The following is a 16,097-nucleotide window of genomic DNA, read 5'->3' on the forward strand; positions in this document are numbered from 1 at the left end:
TCTTCTCTAAGAGAATCTGTGGACACAGGAGAAAGAATTACACAGAGAAAAATTCAACTTTCCCACAACATCTGTTCTCAAAAGAATGCTGCATGCACTGGCAAGATCTGAGACCCGACCAATGTGGACCGTTGCCTATTTTACCATTATCATGAAACTGAGTGACATGGGCATTCCCTTGTTAGTCTTTATAAGCTGTATGAGCAAAAAGTATCAAGACTTAGCCTACAGCATGAAGCACTTTGCTTCCAGATGCAAACATGACTGCTGTAAAAACCACAGGATTGTGGAGAAGTTTGGACAAAGACATAGTCACCCTTCTATCCCTCATCAATTCTTCCTTCACATGACCCTTCTCTTCACAGTAAAATTGGAGACAGCAACCCCACTAACCTGGTACTGACCAACACAGATTTGACTTGGTGGAGGGGGAATCAAGAGGATTTTCTAAACCAAAACTAAGGGACCAGAATCTAGGAGGGATTAAGTTACTGCTCCATGTCACAAAGTAAAAACCATAAATATAGAAGAGTGAGATGTCTTTGATGCAACTGATTGAGATAACACATTCTCTGAGTGAAATAATGTCTTTAGTCTTTCCTGGCACCCTTCCTTTAATGTATCCTTCTGCCAGTTTCGCTGAATCCCAGGACTACAAAAATGAAAAAGAAAGTCATCTATCTTAGCTCCCTGAACACTCATCACAAAAGGAGGGCATTAATATAAGTGGAATTCAGAAACACACCTTATTAGGCCATCAAACCATGCAATTGCCTTATCTGAGTTCTTACCCCATGTCTTAGAAGAGCAACTTCAGGCTCTGAGGCCTTCTTTCCTTTGTTTCTAAGAGGATGCAGCCTACACTTAATGTCTGATATGCCCCATAAATCTTTCAGAACTACAGCTCATAATTTTTGAGCAAATTGAGTTTTAATTATTATTATCTTTGCCACTTGGTAAGCCACAGAAGATTTCATGTGAGTGTAATGATGTCATACAATCAGTTATCACAGGGTAGAAGCTTGCTCAGACACTTCCTCAGGAAAACATTCTAGGTGTAATAAGGACCTGAGGGGATTTTATTTACAAATATGACCATTATGTGTTTTTCATCACTTAAGGATTCAAATGTTTACTCAAGTTTTCCCTTCACTATAGGTATTATTGTCTTCCCTGGCAGTCCAGTGCTTAAGACTTTGAGCTTCCAAAGCAGGTGGCCGAGTTCAATCCCTGCTTGGGGAACTAAGATCCCACATGCCACGTGGCGCAGACAAAATACATTTTGGGCTTCCCTGGTGGCTCAGCTGGTAAAGAATTTGCCTGCAGTGCGAGAGACCTGGGTTCAATCCCTGAGTTGGGAAGATTCCCTGGAGAAGGGAATGGCTACCCATTCCAGTATTCTGCCCTGGAGAATTCCATGGACTGTATACTTCATGAGTTGAAAAGAGTCAGACACAACTGAGTGACTTTCACTTTCATAGAGATTATACATCCCCCAAGGAAAAGCTGAAAATAAATTCCTGTTACCTATTCAGCAAGATGATAGAAAAGGAAGCCCTAGAACTATCTACCCACCATGAACACACTGATTCAGAAACATTTCAAGTACAGATTTCCTTTGTAAGAAATCCAGAGTCATTAAAAAGGTCCAGCTCCTAGTAATGTATGAAACCAGTTATATAGAAACTGTTAGGGAAATTCAGGAAATCCTCTTTTCATAGGACTTATTCTTCCAAAGAACCTTCAGGTTGGGACCAACTCCCCAGCTCTAGCTTCTCCCTGGGGAAGGAAAGGTATGCACTATGTGGCCAATGCCCCAACTTTTCTTCAGGCTGCGCAGGAGACTGGCTTCAAGACAGCCTGTGTGTCAGAAAGCACAGGGGACCCAGGATAAAGAATTAGTAGCTATCCTGGGTGAGAGAGAACCACCCAGGGCTGGAAGCCACCATAGCTCCCCCTCACCAGATCAGCTGAGAACAAAGTACTGAAAACCCCTCTCTCACAGCTTTCCCTGGAGAGGAAGGAAGTGCACCATACATCTCAGGACACAGCATATCTGAGGGCTGCATGTGGACTTGGCTTCGGTCTTGCTTGTTTAGACCACTGAGGGGACCAGCACACTTGGAATACCTGGAAGCCCACCAAGAACAAAGAGAGAAGGCTGAACTAACAGAAAGGTTGAGCAGTCCACACTGGCCAGGCTTATTAGTGCTTTCTCCAGCACAAGGCCAGCCCATGAAAATTAGGACAGGTGAGTGTTTTGTGCAACATGCAGACACCAAAGCAGAGTCAATGAAGATGAAAAATAGTTGAAATATTTTCCAAAAGAGTTTAAGATAAAGTACTCCAAACTGACTTTAATGGAATGGATATGTAAATTACCTGACACAGAATTCAAAAAAGTATCACGCTTACTATAATCAGAGAATAATACATAAACAAAGTGAGAATTTCACAAAGATACAGAAAACTTAAAAATACTAAGCAGAAATCATGGAGCTGAAGAATAGAACAGAGAGAACATAGAATGTCACTCAGTCATGTCTGACTCTTTGTGACCCCATTGACTGCAGTCTGCTAGGCTCCTCTGTCCGTGGAATTCTCCAGGCAAGAATACTGGAACTGGTTGCTCCTTCTCCAGGGTATCTTACCAATCTAGGGATTGAACCCACACACTGCAGGAGAATTCTTTACCATCTGAGCCAACAGGGAAGCCTAAAGAACACATAAGTATGTGTTTATTTACACACATACACATATTTAGTAGGGCTTCCCTAGTGGATCAGTGGTAAAGAATCCACCTGTGAGACATGGGTTCAATCCCTGGGTCAGGAAGATACACTGGAGAAGAAACTGGCAACCCATTCCAGCATTCTTTCCTGGGAAATCCCATGGACAGAGGGTCTGCTGGTCTAGAGTCCATGGGGTCACAGAAGAGTCAGAAAAAACCTAGAGAATAAACAACATTTAGTAGGAAAAAACAGTATCATTTTTACCTATATAGCAGGGTACCCTTTGGAGAAGGCAATGGCACCCCACTCCAGCACTCTTGCCTGGAAAATCCACGGACGGAGGAGCCTGATAGGCCGCAGTCCATGGGGTCGCGAAGAGTCGGACATGACCGAGCGACTTGACTTTCACGTTTCACTTTGATGCATTGGAGAAGGAAATGGCAACCCACTCCACTGTTCTTGCCTGGAGAATCCTAGGGACGGGGGACCTTGGGGGGCTCCCGTCTATGGGGTCACACAGAGTCAGACATGATTGAAGCGACTCAGCAGCAGCAGCAGGGTACCCTTAGTAGTAAAAGAAAATACCAGACTCTCTGAAATTTGTCAAACTGCACAGAATAAGAAATGGTCACAATTCAAAACCCAGAACAATGACCTGTGCTACCACAAATATGGGATATTTTTTGCAAGGCAACTCTAAAGGGAGACATATTGAAAAGATTAAAAGACATTGTATGATTCCATTTTGGCTGCTACAATAAAATCTGGGGCTTCTCTGGTGGCTCAGATGTTAAAGTATCTGCCTACAGTGTAGGAAACCCAGGTTCAATCCCTGGGTTGGAAAGATCCCCTGGAGAAGGGAATGGCAATCCACTCCAGCATTCTTGCCTGGAGAATTCCATGGGAATTCAGGACAGAGAAGCCTGGTGGGTTACAGCCCAAAGGGTGGCAAAGAGTCAGACATGACTGAAAACTAACACACACATGCACACACACACACACACACACACACACACAGTAAAATCTACAGATTGGGGGGCTTCATAGAAAAGTAAAGTTTATTTCTCAAAGTTCTGGATCCAAGGAAGTCCAAGATCAAGGCCTTGGAAGATTCAGCATCTGGTGAGATCCCTCTTCCCAGTTTACAGCCTGCCATTTCTTGCTATATCCTCTCAGGACAAAAGAGAAAGGAGACCTCTCTGCTGTCTCTTTTACAAAAGCACTGATCCCATCTATGAGAGCTCTATCCTTATGATGTAATCAACTACCACAGTTCTCACCTCCTAAGGCCGTCACCTTGAGGATTAGGTTTCAACATATGAATTTCAGGAGGACACAAACATTCAGTCTATAGTAATCGTCACTCAAAGATTACACATTCTGACATTTTAATTTTAGGTTTCACTTTGAATTTTTTCCTTCATTCTTTGTATCAACAACCTAAGATCTATGTTTAGGATCATTCCAGTATATCGCATTGGATTTTGAAAATGCTATACTCACACAATTAGGTAGAATGGGGAAATTCATGATGTACTATTTTGGAAAAAAATCCAAATAAATAGACAATTATTAATTATGTGAATTGTGATTAAATATCCTGCTATGAAACTCCAGAAATGTTTGTGATATTAAAAAGAGACAGCAGACTCTCTTCAGAAGAATAATTTTAACAACCAAAACTCCCCATTTCAAAGCAAATAGCCATGATTGAGGGATATTCTTTTAGTCAAAACTTGTCATATTTTGAATTTTTAAACAGAAAAAAAGAATAGAAATCCTAGGTGCAAATGCAATGAATAATTGCATTTCTGGGCAACAGAACTTAGAAATGTGTTCTGGCAAATCCCACAGTGTTACCGTACGTGTATTATTAGAAGAGAAGTGCAGTTATCTGCGGTTTAACCTACTATGCATATTAACAGTCCTATCAATGACTTGTAGGATAAAGGTTTTCTCTTAGATTCACTAGTTCATATACATAAATTATCTACATAGTCTAAAACATAACTCTTGGCAAAGGAAAGGAAGAACACCAGTTTTTAGGGGACAGATTTCTTAAAATTTCAAGTATCTCAAAATAAGCTTTTCTTCTGTATCAGAACTACAACCTTGTGTGAAAACAAATAATGTGTTAATTGTCCCTGTGTATTAAGGAATAGAGTTGTGAGGTATGAAACAGTCCTTATCAGTGAAGAGAATTAGTCTCAATTGGAAATTGTTTCAGCAATAATCTAAGTAAACAGCTCCCTCTGATGGGGACTTCTGTCTTAAATAATATTGGAACTAACTTAACAGAAAAAAAATTGCTGTAAAAAATATACCAAGAGTATAGATGAGATTTTCCTAGAAACACATAACCTACCAAAAAGTAATCAAATAAAGATCTGTGGCAAGCAAAAGAGTAAAATTAGACCATTATCTTACACCAAACACAAAATTAATTCAAAATGGATTGAAGAATTAAGTGAAAGAACTAACACCATAAAATTTCCAGAAGAAAACACAGGTGGTTTTCCATAACATTAATACTAGAAATGTTTTTTAATTAATTAATTTTTAATGAAAGCATAGTTGATTTACATTGTTATATTAGTCTCACATTAGTTATATTAACAGCATAGTTACTCATTCATTTAAATTTTTATATTTCATTTATAAGTTAAAAATGTACAATTTATCTTTCTCTATATGACTTATTTCACTAAGCATAATAACCTCCCAAGTCCACCAGTCTTCCAAATAGCAAAGTTTTTTTTTGACTGATTAGTACCTGCTGCATATATATTCCAAATCTGCTTCATCCCATTCATTTACTAATGGACACTTAGGTTGCTTCCACATCTGGGCAGTTATAAATAATGCTGCTATGAACAATGGGGTTGGAATTAGTGTTTTCATTTTCTTCAGATATATACCCAGAGTAGGATTTGCTGGATCCTACAGTGATTCCATTTTTACTTTTCTGAGGAACCTCCATAATGCTTCGCATAATGGCTGTATCAGTTTACATTCCAACCAGACTCCATGTGGGTCTCTCTTTACAGCCTTGGTTGTGAACAGCTGTTCTGCTAGTCCCCACGCTGATTTCAGCAAGAGTTGCTCTATGTGTGGTTGTAGTCTGATATGTTCTTCAGGGAAGGTGAACCCACTGTCTTCCTACTCTGGTACCTTGATCTCCCTTTTCATATTTGTAGTTTTGATTGTTATAGGCAATCTCTGTGCTGAGGGTCAGTCTCAGGCAAAACAAGTTCTTCTCTGGTCTGTTTGAGCTTGCACCTCTCACTGTACATGCGTGAAGACTTTCTAATTTTTTGTGTGTATGTTTCTTAAAAGTCCTAGTCTTTAATGTCAGGCTCCCAAAATACCAAAAAAAAAAATGAAGATGGGAGGGATACAAGGTCAGTTCAGTTCAGTCGCTCAGTCGTTTCCGACTCTTTGCGACCCCGTAAATTGCAGCACGCCAGTCCACCTGTCCATCACCAACTCCCGGAGTTCACTCAAACTCACATCCATTGAGTCGGTGATGCCATCCAGCCATCTCATCCTCTGTCGTCCCCTTCTCCTCCTGCCATCAATCCCTCCCAATATGCTATCTAGGGATACAAGGTGCTCTGCTGCTGCTGCTAAGTCTCTTCAGTTGTGTCTGACTCTGTGCGACCCCACAGACGGCAGCCCTCCAGGCTCCTCCGTCCCTGGGATTCTCCAGGCAAGAATACTGGAATGGGTTGCCATTTCCTTCTCCAATGCACGAAAGTGAAAAGTCAAAGTGAAGTTGCTCGGTCGTGTCCGACTCTTAGCGACCTCATGGACTGCAGCCTACCAGGCTCCTCCTTCCATGGGATTTTCCAGGCAAGAGTACTGGAGTGGGGTGCCATTGCCTCCTCCGGGGATACAAGGTACTGATCTTTAAATTCCCTGAAACTCACTTCAGCTGGGCTGGGGAGGGGCAAAGCCATGGTGGGGAGATGCACCAATTACAGCTGCTCTCCTCTCTGCACCTCTGATTCAGAAGCAACAATCAATAATCAGAGAACAGATATTGGATATTTGGAGGAAAATGTCCTATTTACCACCTGCCTCCCATAAGCATTCTTGCAAAGTTCAACTGGAACTTATGCAGGTGGGTTAGCCATAGAGTTATGTGGGAGCGTGGGTAGCTGCACTATAGTGAAAATGACTGAAATCAACCACAATTAACTATCCAAATGTCCCGGAATTTGGGCTTCAATAGACTACACAGCTCCAAAATAGTTATATAAGGTAGATTCTGGAAGTGCAATTGTTTTTAAGTGGGCAAATATTTGCAGGGCTTCCTGTTTGCCCTCTTCCCAGGATCCTCCTCCTTCCCCTTTTACATAGCCATCTGTTTCCTTTCACAGCTACCCTCCAGCTCATCAACCCAGTTACACATGATTAAACCTAGCATACCCTCTCATATTTTCTTACTTGTTCAATATACTCAAATACATTTAGAGGGGCTATGTCTTTGATTTAAAATAAACATTATTTAAAAGAGCATCTGACCTTTTGTTTTTGAAGAGCATTTCTGACCATTTAAAACAACTTCATTGAAACCTCTTCAGTGTTCTATGCTGTAAACATAATTTATCCAACCATCTCACATAGACAGAGATTTTATATACTTCCAATTTTTATCATCAAAAACAATGACAAAATAAACACCAGTATACATACGTCATTTTATGCCAGTACTTTTACTTCAATAACATCCCAGAAGGTTGTCTTTCTGTGTGTATATAAATCAAATATTTCTCTGAAGTGAGTCGGTCAGTCAGTTCAGTCACTAAGCCTTGTCTTTGGAATCCCATGGATGGCAGCATGCCAGGCTTCCCTGTCCGTCACCAACTCCCAGAGTTTGCTCAAACTCATGTCCGTAGAGTCATTGATGCCATCCAACCATCTCATCCTCTGTGTCCCCTTTTCCTCCTGCCTTCAATCTTTCCCAGCATCAGGGTCTTTTCTAATGAGTCAGTCCTTCACATCAGGTGGCCAAAGTATTGGAGTTTCAGCTTCAGTATCAGGTCCTTCCAATGAATATTCAGGACTGATTTCCTTTAGGATTGACTGGTTGGATCTCCTTGCTGTCCAAAGGACTCTCAAGTGTCTTCTCTAACACCACAGTTCAAAAGTACCAGTTCTTCAGCACTCAGCTTTCTTTATGGTCCAACTCTCACATCCATACATGACTACTGGAAAAATCATAGCTTTGACTAGATGGACATTTGTTGGCAAAGTAATGTCTCTGCATTTTAATACGCTGTCTAGGTTAGTCATAGCTTACCTTCCAAGGAGCAAACATCTTTTAATTTCATGGCTGCAGACCCCAGCTGCAGTGATTTTGGAGGCCCAAAAAATAAAGTCTCTCACTGTTTCCAGTGTCTCCCCAGTAGTTGCCATGAACTGATGGGACCGGATGTCATGATCTTAGCTTTCTGAATGTTGAGGTGTTTTTTTGTTTTTAATTTATATTTAATTGAAGTATAATTGCTTTACAGAATTTTGTTGTTTTCTGTCAAACCTCAACATGAATCAGCCATAAGAAAGAAAAGAAAGAAAGTCACTCAGTCGTTTACAACTCTTTGCGACCCCATGGACTGTAGCCTACCAGGCTCTTCTGTCCATGGGATTTTCCAGGCAAGAATACTGGAGTGGGTTGCCATTTCCTTCTCCAGAAGATCTTCCTGACCCAGGGATTGAACCTGGGTCTCCCACATTGTAGGCAGATGCTTCACCATCTGAGCCACCAGGGAAGTCATAGGTATACATATATCCCCTCCCTTCTGAAACTCCCTCCCATCTCCCTCCTCATCCCAACCCTCTAGGTTGATTCAGAGCCCCTGTTTTAGTTTCCTGAGCCAAATTACCAATGGCTATCTATTTTACATATGGTAATGTAAGGTTTCATGTTACTCTTTCCATACATCTCACCCTCTCCTCCCCTTTCCCCATGTCCATAAGTCTATTCTCTATGTCTGTTTTTCCACTGCTGCCCTGTGAATAAATTCTTCAGTACCATTTTTTCTAGATTCTGTATATATGTGTTAGAATACAATTTTATCTTTCTCTCTCTAACTTACTTCACTCTGTATAATAGGCTCTAGGTTCATCCACTCCATTAGAACTGACTCAAATGTGTTCCTTTTAATGGCTGAGTAATATTCCGTTTGCATATGTATCATACTTCTTTACCCATTCATCTGTTGATGAATATCTAGGTTGCTTCCACATTCTAGCTATTGCAAATAGGGCTGTAGTGAACAATGGGATACATGTGTCTTTTTCAATTTTGATTTCTTCAGGGTATATGCTTAGGAGCTGGGTCATAATGTGGTTTTATTCCTAGTTTTTAAAAGAATCTCCATACCATCTTCCATAGTAACTGTATCAATTTACATTCCCACCAACAGTGCAAGAGCATTCCCTTTTCTCCATACCCTCTCCAGCATTTGTTTGTAGACTTTTTGATGATGGCCATTCTGACTAGTGTCAGGTGATATCTCACTGTAGTTTTGATCTGCATTTCTCTAATAATGAGGGATGTTGAGAATCTTTTCATGTGTTTGTTAGTCATCTCCATGTCTTCTTTGGAGAAATGTCTGTTTAGGTCTTTCCCCTATTTTTTGATTGGGTTGTTTGTTTTTCTGGTGTTGAGTTGTATGAGCTGCTTATATATTTTGAAAGTTAATCCTTTGTCAGTTGTTTCATTTGCTATTATTTTCTCCCATTCTGAGGGTTGTCTTTTCACCTTGTGTATAGTTTCCTTTGCTGTGCAAAACCTTTTAAGTTTAATCAGGTCCCACTTGTTTACTTTTGTTTTTATTTCTGTTACTGTAGGAGGTGGGTCATAGAGGATCTTCGTTTGATTTATGTCATGAAGTGTTCTGTCTATGTTTTCCTCTAAGAATTTTATAGCTCTGGTCTTACATTTCTGTCTGTAATCCATTTTGAGTTTATCTTTGTGTACAGTGTTGGGAATTTTTCTAATTTCATTCTTTTACATGTAGCTGTCCAGTTTTCCCAGCACCATTTATTGAAGAGGCTGTCTTTGCCCTGTTTTATATTCTTGCCTCTTTGTCAAAAATAAGGTACCCATAGGTGCATGGGTTTATTTTTGGGCTTTCTATCTTGTTCCATTGACCTATATTTCTGTTTTTGTGCCAGTACCATCCTGCCTTGATGACTGTGGCTTTGTAGTATAATCTGAAGTCAGGAAGGTTGATCAATCCATTCTTCTTTTGTGTGTGTGTGTGTGTGTGTGTGTGTGTGTTTATTTTATTTATTTTTTTAAGCATACTCATTTCTTTCTTTTTTTTTTTTTTTACTTTACAATATTGTATTGGTTTTGCCATAGGTGGGAGGGGGGTTCAGGATGGGGAACACGTGTACATCCGTGGCGGATTCATGTTGATGTATGGCATCCATTCTTCTTTCTCAAGACTCCTTTGGCTATTCGGGGGTTTTGTGCTTCCATGTGAATTGTGAAAAATTTTGTTCTAGTTCTGTGAAAATGCCATTGGTAATTTGATAGGGATTGCATTAAGTCTGTAGATTGTCTTTGGTAGAATAATCATTTTCACAATATTGATTCTTCCTAACCAGGAATATGGAATATCTCTCCAACCGTTTATGTCATCTTTGATTTCTTTCATCAGTGTCTTATAATTTTCTGTGTACAGTTCTTTTGTCCTCTTAGGTAAGTTTCTTCCTGGATAGTTTATTCTTTTTGTTGCAATGGTGAATGGGATTGATTTCTTAATTTCTCTTTCTGATTTTTCATTGTTAGTATATAGAAATGCAGGTGATTTCTGTGTATTGATTTTATACCCTGCAAGTTTGGTAAATTCCCTGATTAACTCTAGTAATTTTCCGATACTAACTTTAGGGTTTTCTATGTACAGTATCATGTCATCTGCAAACACTGAGAGCTTTATGTCTTCTTTTCCAATCTGGATTCCTTTTATTTCTTTTTCTTCTCTGATTGCTGTAGCTAGGACTTCCAGGAATGTGTTGAAAAACAGTAGTGAAAGTGAGCATCCTTGTCTTGTTCCTGATCTTAGAGGGAATGCTTTCATTTTTTTCACCATTGAGAATAATGTTTGCTGTAGGCTTATCATATATGGTCTTTACTATGTTGAGGTAGGGTCCTTCTATGACTGTTTTTGAAGTTTTAATCATAAATGGGTGCTGAATATTATCAAAGGCTTTTTCTGCATCTATTGAGATTATCATATGATTTTTATCTTTCAGTTTGTTAATGTGGTGTATCACATTGATTGATTTGTGTATATTGAAGAATGCTTGCTTGCCTGGAAAAAAACAAACTTGATCATGGCATATGAGCTTTGTGATGTACTGCTGAATTTTGTTTGCTAAAATTTTGTTGAGGATTTTTGCACCAATGTTCAAAAATGATATTGGCCTGTAGTTTTCTTTTTTTGTGTTTGTCTGATTTAGGTATCAGGATTATGGTGGACTCATAGAATGATTTTGGAAGTGTTCCTTTCTCTGCAATTTTTTGAAAGAGTTTTAGGATAGGTATTAGATCTTCTCTAAATGTTTGATAGATTCTACTGTGAAGCCCTCTGGTCCTGGGCTTTTGTTTTTTGGAACATTTTGATCACAGCTTCAATTTCACTGCTTGTAATTGGGTTGTCCATAATTTATATTTCTTCCTGATTCAGTCTTGAAAGATTGAACTTTTCTAAGAATCTGTCCATTTCTTCCAGACTATACATTTTATTGCCATATAGTTGTTCATAGTAGTCTCTTATAATTCTTTGTATTTCTGCATTGTCTCTTGTAACCTCTCCTTTTTCATTTCTAATTTTGTTGATTTGATTCTTCTCTTTTTTTCTTGATGAGTCTGGCTAAACGTTTGTTAATTTTGTTTATCTTCTCAAAGAACCAGCTTTTAGTTTTATTAATCTTTACTATTGTTTCTTTCATTTATTTTTCAATTATTTCTGCTCTGATCTTTATGATTACTTTCCATCTACTAATTTTGGGGGTTCTTTGTTCTTCTTTTTCCAGGTGTAAATTTAGGTTGTCTATTTGATGTTTTTCTTGTTTTTTGAGGTATGACTGCATTGTTATAAACTTCCTTCTTAGATCTGCTTTTGTTGCATCCCATAGGTTTTGAGTTGTCGTGTTTCATTGTCATTTGTTTCTAGAAACTTTTTGATTTCCCTTTTGATTTCTTCAGTGACCTGTTGGTTATGTAAAGTTTAAAAATAAAATAAAATTTTTAAAAAAAAAAAAAAAAAAGAATTACACATTAAAAAAAGAAAAGAAACGTGTTGTTTAATCTCCATGTGTTTGTGTTTCTTACAGACTTTTCTTATAATTGATATTGTCTCATAGCATTGTGGTTAGAGAAGATGCTTGACACAATTTAAATTTTCTCAAATTTACTGAGGTAATCCTGGAGAATGTTCCATGTGCACTTGAGAAGATGGTGTATTCGTCTGCATTTGGACGGATGTCCTGAAGGTATCAATGAGATCCATCTCATCTAATGTATCATTTAAACTTGTGTTTCCTTATTAATGTTCTGTTTTGATGATCAGTCCATTGGTGTGAGTGGGGTGTTAAAATCTCCTACTATTATTGTGTTACTGCCAATTACTCCTTTTATATCTGTTAGTGTTTGTCTTATGTATTGAGGTGCTCCTATGTTGGGTACATAGATATTTACAATTGTTATGTCTTCCTCTTGGATTGAGCCCTTGATCATTATGAAGTGCCCTTCCTTGTCTCTTGTAATATTCTTTATTTTGAGGTCTATTTTGTCTGACGTAAGTGTTGCTAACCCAGCTTTCTTTTGCTTCCCATTTGCATAGAATAAATTTTTCTATCCTCTCACTTTATTCTACATGTGGCTTTAGGTCTGAAGTGGGTTTCTTGTAGACAGCATATATATGGGTCTTATTTTTATATCCATTCAGCCAATCTGTGTCTTTTGGTTGGAGCATTTAATCTATTTACATTTAAAGTAATTATTGACATGTATGTTCCTATTGCCATTTCCTTAATTGTTTGGGGTTCATTTTGTAGATCTTTTTCTTCTCTTTTATTTCTTGACTATATAAGTTCCTTTAGCATTTGTAGTGAAGCTGGTTTGGTAGTACTGAATTCTCTTAACTTTTGCTTGTCTGAAAGTTTTTTATTTCTCCATCAATTTTGAATGAGATCTGTTCCAGGTGCAATAATCTTGGTTGTAGATTTTTCACTTTCAATACTTTATATCCTGCCATTCCCTTCTGGCCTGCAGAGTTTCTGCTGAAAGATCAGCTGTTAAACCTATGGGGTTTACCCTGTATGTTAATTGTTTATTTTCCCTTGCTGTTTTTAATATTCTTTCTTTCTATTTAGTCTTTTTAGTTTGTGTATGAGTCTTGGCATGTTTCTCCTTGGATATATCCTCTACGGGACCCTTTGTGCCTCTTGGACTTGATTGACTATTTCCTTTTCCATGTTGGCGAAATTTTCAACTACAGTCTCTTCAAAAATTTTCTCATACCCTTTCTTTTTCTCTTCTTCCAGGACCCCTATAATTTGAATGTTGGTGCATTTGATATTGTTGCAGAGATCTCTGAGACTATCCTCAGTTATTTTCATTCTTTTTACTTTATTCTGCTCTTCAGAAATTATTTCCACCATTTTATCTTCCAGCTCACTGATTCATTCTTCTGCTTTAGATATTCTGCTATTGATTCCTCTAGAGGATTTTTATTTTCAGTAATTGTCTTGTTTGTCTCTATATGTTTATTCTTTAATTCTTCTAGGTCTTTGTTAATTGATTCTTAAATTTTTCTCCATTCTGTTTTCAAGATTTTGATCATCTTTACTATCGTTATTCTTAATTATTTTTCAAGTAGTTTGCCAATTCTTTTTCATCTATTTGGACTTCTGTGTTTCTAGTTTGTTCCTTCATTTGTGTTGTATTTCTCTGCCTTTTCTTTATTTTTTTTTTAATTTTATTTTATTTTTAAACTTTACTTATTGTGTTTGAGGTCTTTTCCCAGGCTTCAAGGCTGAATTCTTTCTTTCTTTTGGTTTCTGCCCTCCTAAGGTTGGTCCAGTGGTTTGTGTGAGCTTCATATAGGGTGATATTTCTGCTGAGTTTCCCTCCCCCTCCCCGCTCTGATGGGCAACACTGAGTGAGGTGGTAATCCTATCTGCTGATGATTGGGTTTGTATTATTGTTTAGTGTTTAGATGAGGCATCTGGCATATGGTGCTACTGGTGGTTGGGTGATGCCAAGTCTTGTACTCAACTGGTTTCCTTTGTGTGAGTTCTCACTACTTGATACTCCTTAGGGTTATTTCTCTGGTAGTCTAGGGTCTTGGAGTCAGTGCTCCCACTCCAAAGGCTCAGGGCTTGATCTCTGGTCGGGAATGAAGATTCCACTAGTGGTTTTCTATGTCATTAAGTGACATTAAAACAAACAACCAAAAATGAGAAACCAAAGACAAACCCCAGACAAGTGGCAGTTTAAAAATCAGGCAAATAATATTTTTTTTTTCAATATATGGAACACTTCACTACTTTTCAGGCCATCCTAGCACAATGGCCATGCTCTCTTCTCTGTAAGGTTCCAGTTTTAGTATATGTGCTGTTGAAGCGAGCACTGAAGATTGAGTTTTAAGCCAGCTATTAGACTCGCCTTCTTCAATTTCATCAAAAGTCTCTTTAGTTCTCTCACTTTCTGATGATCCAACAGATGTTGGTAATTTGATCTCTGGTTCCTCTGCCTTTTCCAAATCTAGCTTGAACATCTGGAAGTTTATAGTTCACATACAGTTGAAGCCTGGCTTGGAGAATTTTGAGCACTATTTTACTAGCATGTGAGATCAGTTCAATTGCACAGTAATTTGAAGATTCTTTGGTATTGCCTTTCTTTGGGCTTGGAATGAAAACTGACCTTTTCCAGTCCAGTGGCCACTGCTGAGTCTTCCAAATTTGCTGGCATATTGAGTGCAGCACTTTCACAGCATCATCTTTTAGAATTTGAAATAGCTCAACTGGAATTCCATCACTTCCACTAGCTTTGCTCATCATGAAGCCTCCTAAAGCCCACTTGACTTCCAATTCCAGGATGTCTGGCTCTAGGTGAGTGATCATACCATCGTGATTATCTGGGTCATGAAGATCTTTTTGTATAGTTCTTCTGTGTATTCTTGCCACCTGTTCTTAATATCTTCTGCCTCTGTTAGGTCCATACTGTTTCTGTCCTCTATTGTGCCCATCTTTGCAGGAAATGTTCCCTTAGTATCTCGAATTTTCTTGAAGAAATCTCTGGTCTTTCACATTCTATTGTTTTCCTCTATTTCTTTGCACTGATCACTGAGGAAGACTTTCTTATGTCTCCTTGATATTCTTTGGAACTATGCATTCAGATACTTATGTCTTTCCTTTTCTCCTTTGTCTTTAGCTACTCTTCTTTTCTTAGCTATTTGAAAGACCACCTCAGACAACCATTTTACCTTTTTGCATTTCTTTTTCTTAGACTTTGGTTTTTTTTTTTTGTTTTTTGTTTTTTGTTTTGATCACTGCCTCTTGTTCAGTGTCATGAACCTCTGTCCAAAGTTCTTCAGGCACTCTGTGTATTAGATCTAATCCCTTGAAACGATTTGTCACTTCCACTGTATAATCGCAAGGGATTTGATTTAGGTCATACCTGAATGGCCTAGTGGTTTTCCCTACTTTCTTCAATTTAACTCTAAATTTGGCAATAAGGAGTTCATGATCTGAGCCACAGTCAGCTCCTGCTCTTGTTTTTGCTGACTATATAGAGCTTCTCCATCTTTGGCTGCAAAGAATAGAATCAATCTGATTTTGGTATTGACCATCTGGTGATGTCCATGTGTAGGGTCTTCTCTTGTGTTGTTGGAAAAGGGTGTTTGCTATGACCAGTGCATTCTTTTGGCAAATATCTGTTAGCCTTGGCCCTGCTTCATTCCGTATTCCAAGGCCAAATTTCCCTGTTACTCCAGGTGTTTATTGACTTCTTACTTTTGCATTCCAGTCCCCTATAATGAAAAGGACATCTTTGGGGTGGGGGGGGGGTGTTACTTCTAGAAGGTCTTGTAGGTCTTCATAGAACCATTCAACTTCAGCTTCTCCAGCATTACTGGTTGGGGCATGACTTGGAATACTGTGATATTAAGTGGTTTGCCTTGGAAATGAACAAAGATCATTCTGTAATTTTTAAGATTACATCCAAGTACTGCATTTTGGACTCTTCTTATGACTATGAGGGCTATACCATCTCTTGTAAGGGATTCTTGGCAGCAGTAGTAGATATAATGGTCATCTGAGCTAAATTCACCCATTCCAGTC

General features: G+C 38.6%; 1 non-coding gene across 1 annotated transcript; it reads right to left on the minus strand.

Moving 5' to 3' along the window:
* Positions 1 to 14,280: 14,280 nt before the first annotated feature.
* Positions 14,281 to 14,386, minus strand: LOC138986287 (U6 spliceosomal RNA). Its single transcript, XR_011463143.1, has one exon. It is a non-coding gene; the product is annotated as a U6 spliceosomal RNA (small nuclear RNA).
* Positions 14,387 to 16,097: the final 1,711 nt, after the last annotated feature.

This window comes from Bos mutus, chromosome 29, assembly GCF_027580195.1.
Source record: "Bos mutus isolate GX-2022 chromosome 29, NWIPB_WYAK_1.1, whole genome shotgun sequence".
Classification (NCBI taxonomy): Eukaryota; Metazoa; Chordata; class Mammalia; order Artiodactyla; family Bovidae; genus Bos; species Bos mutus.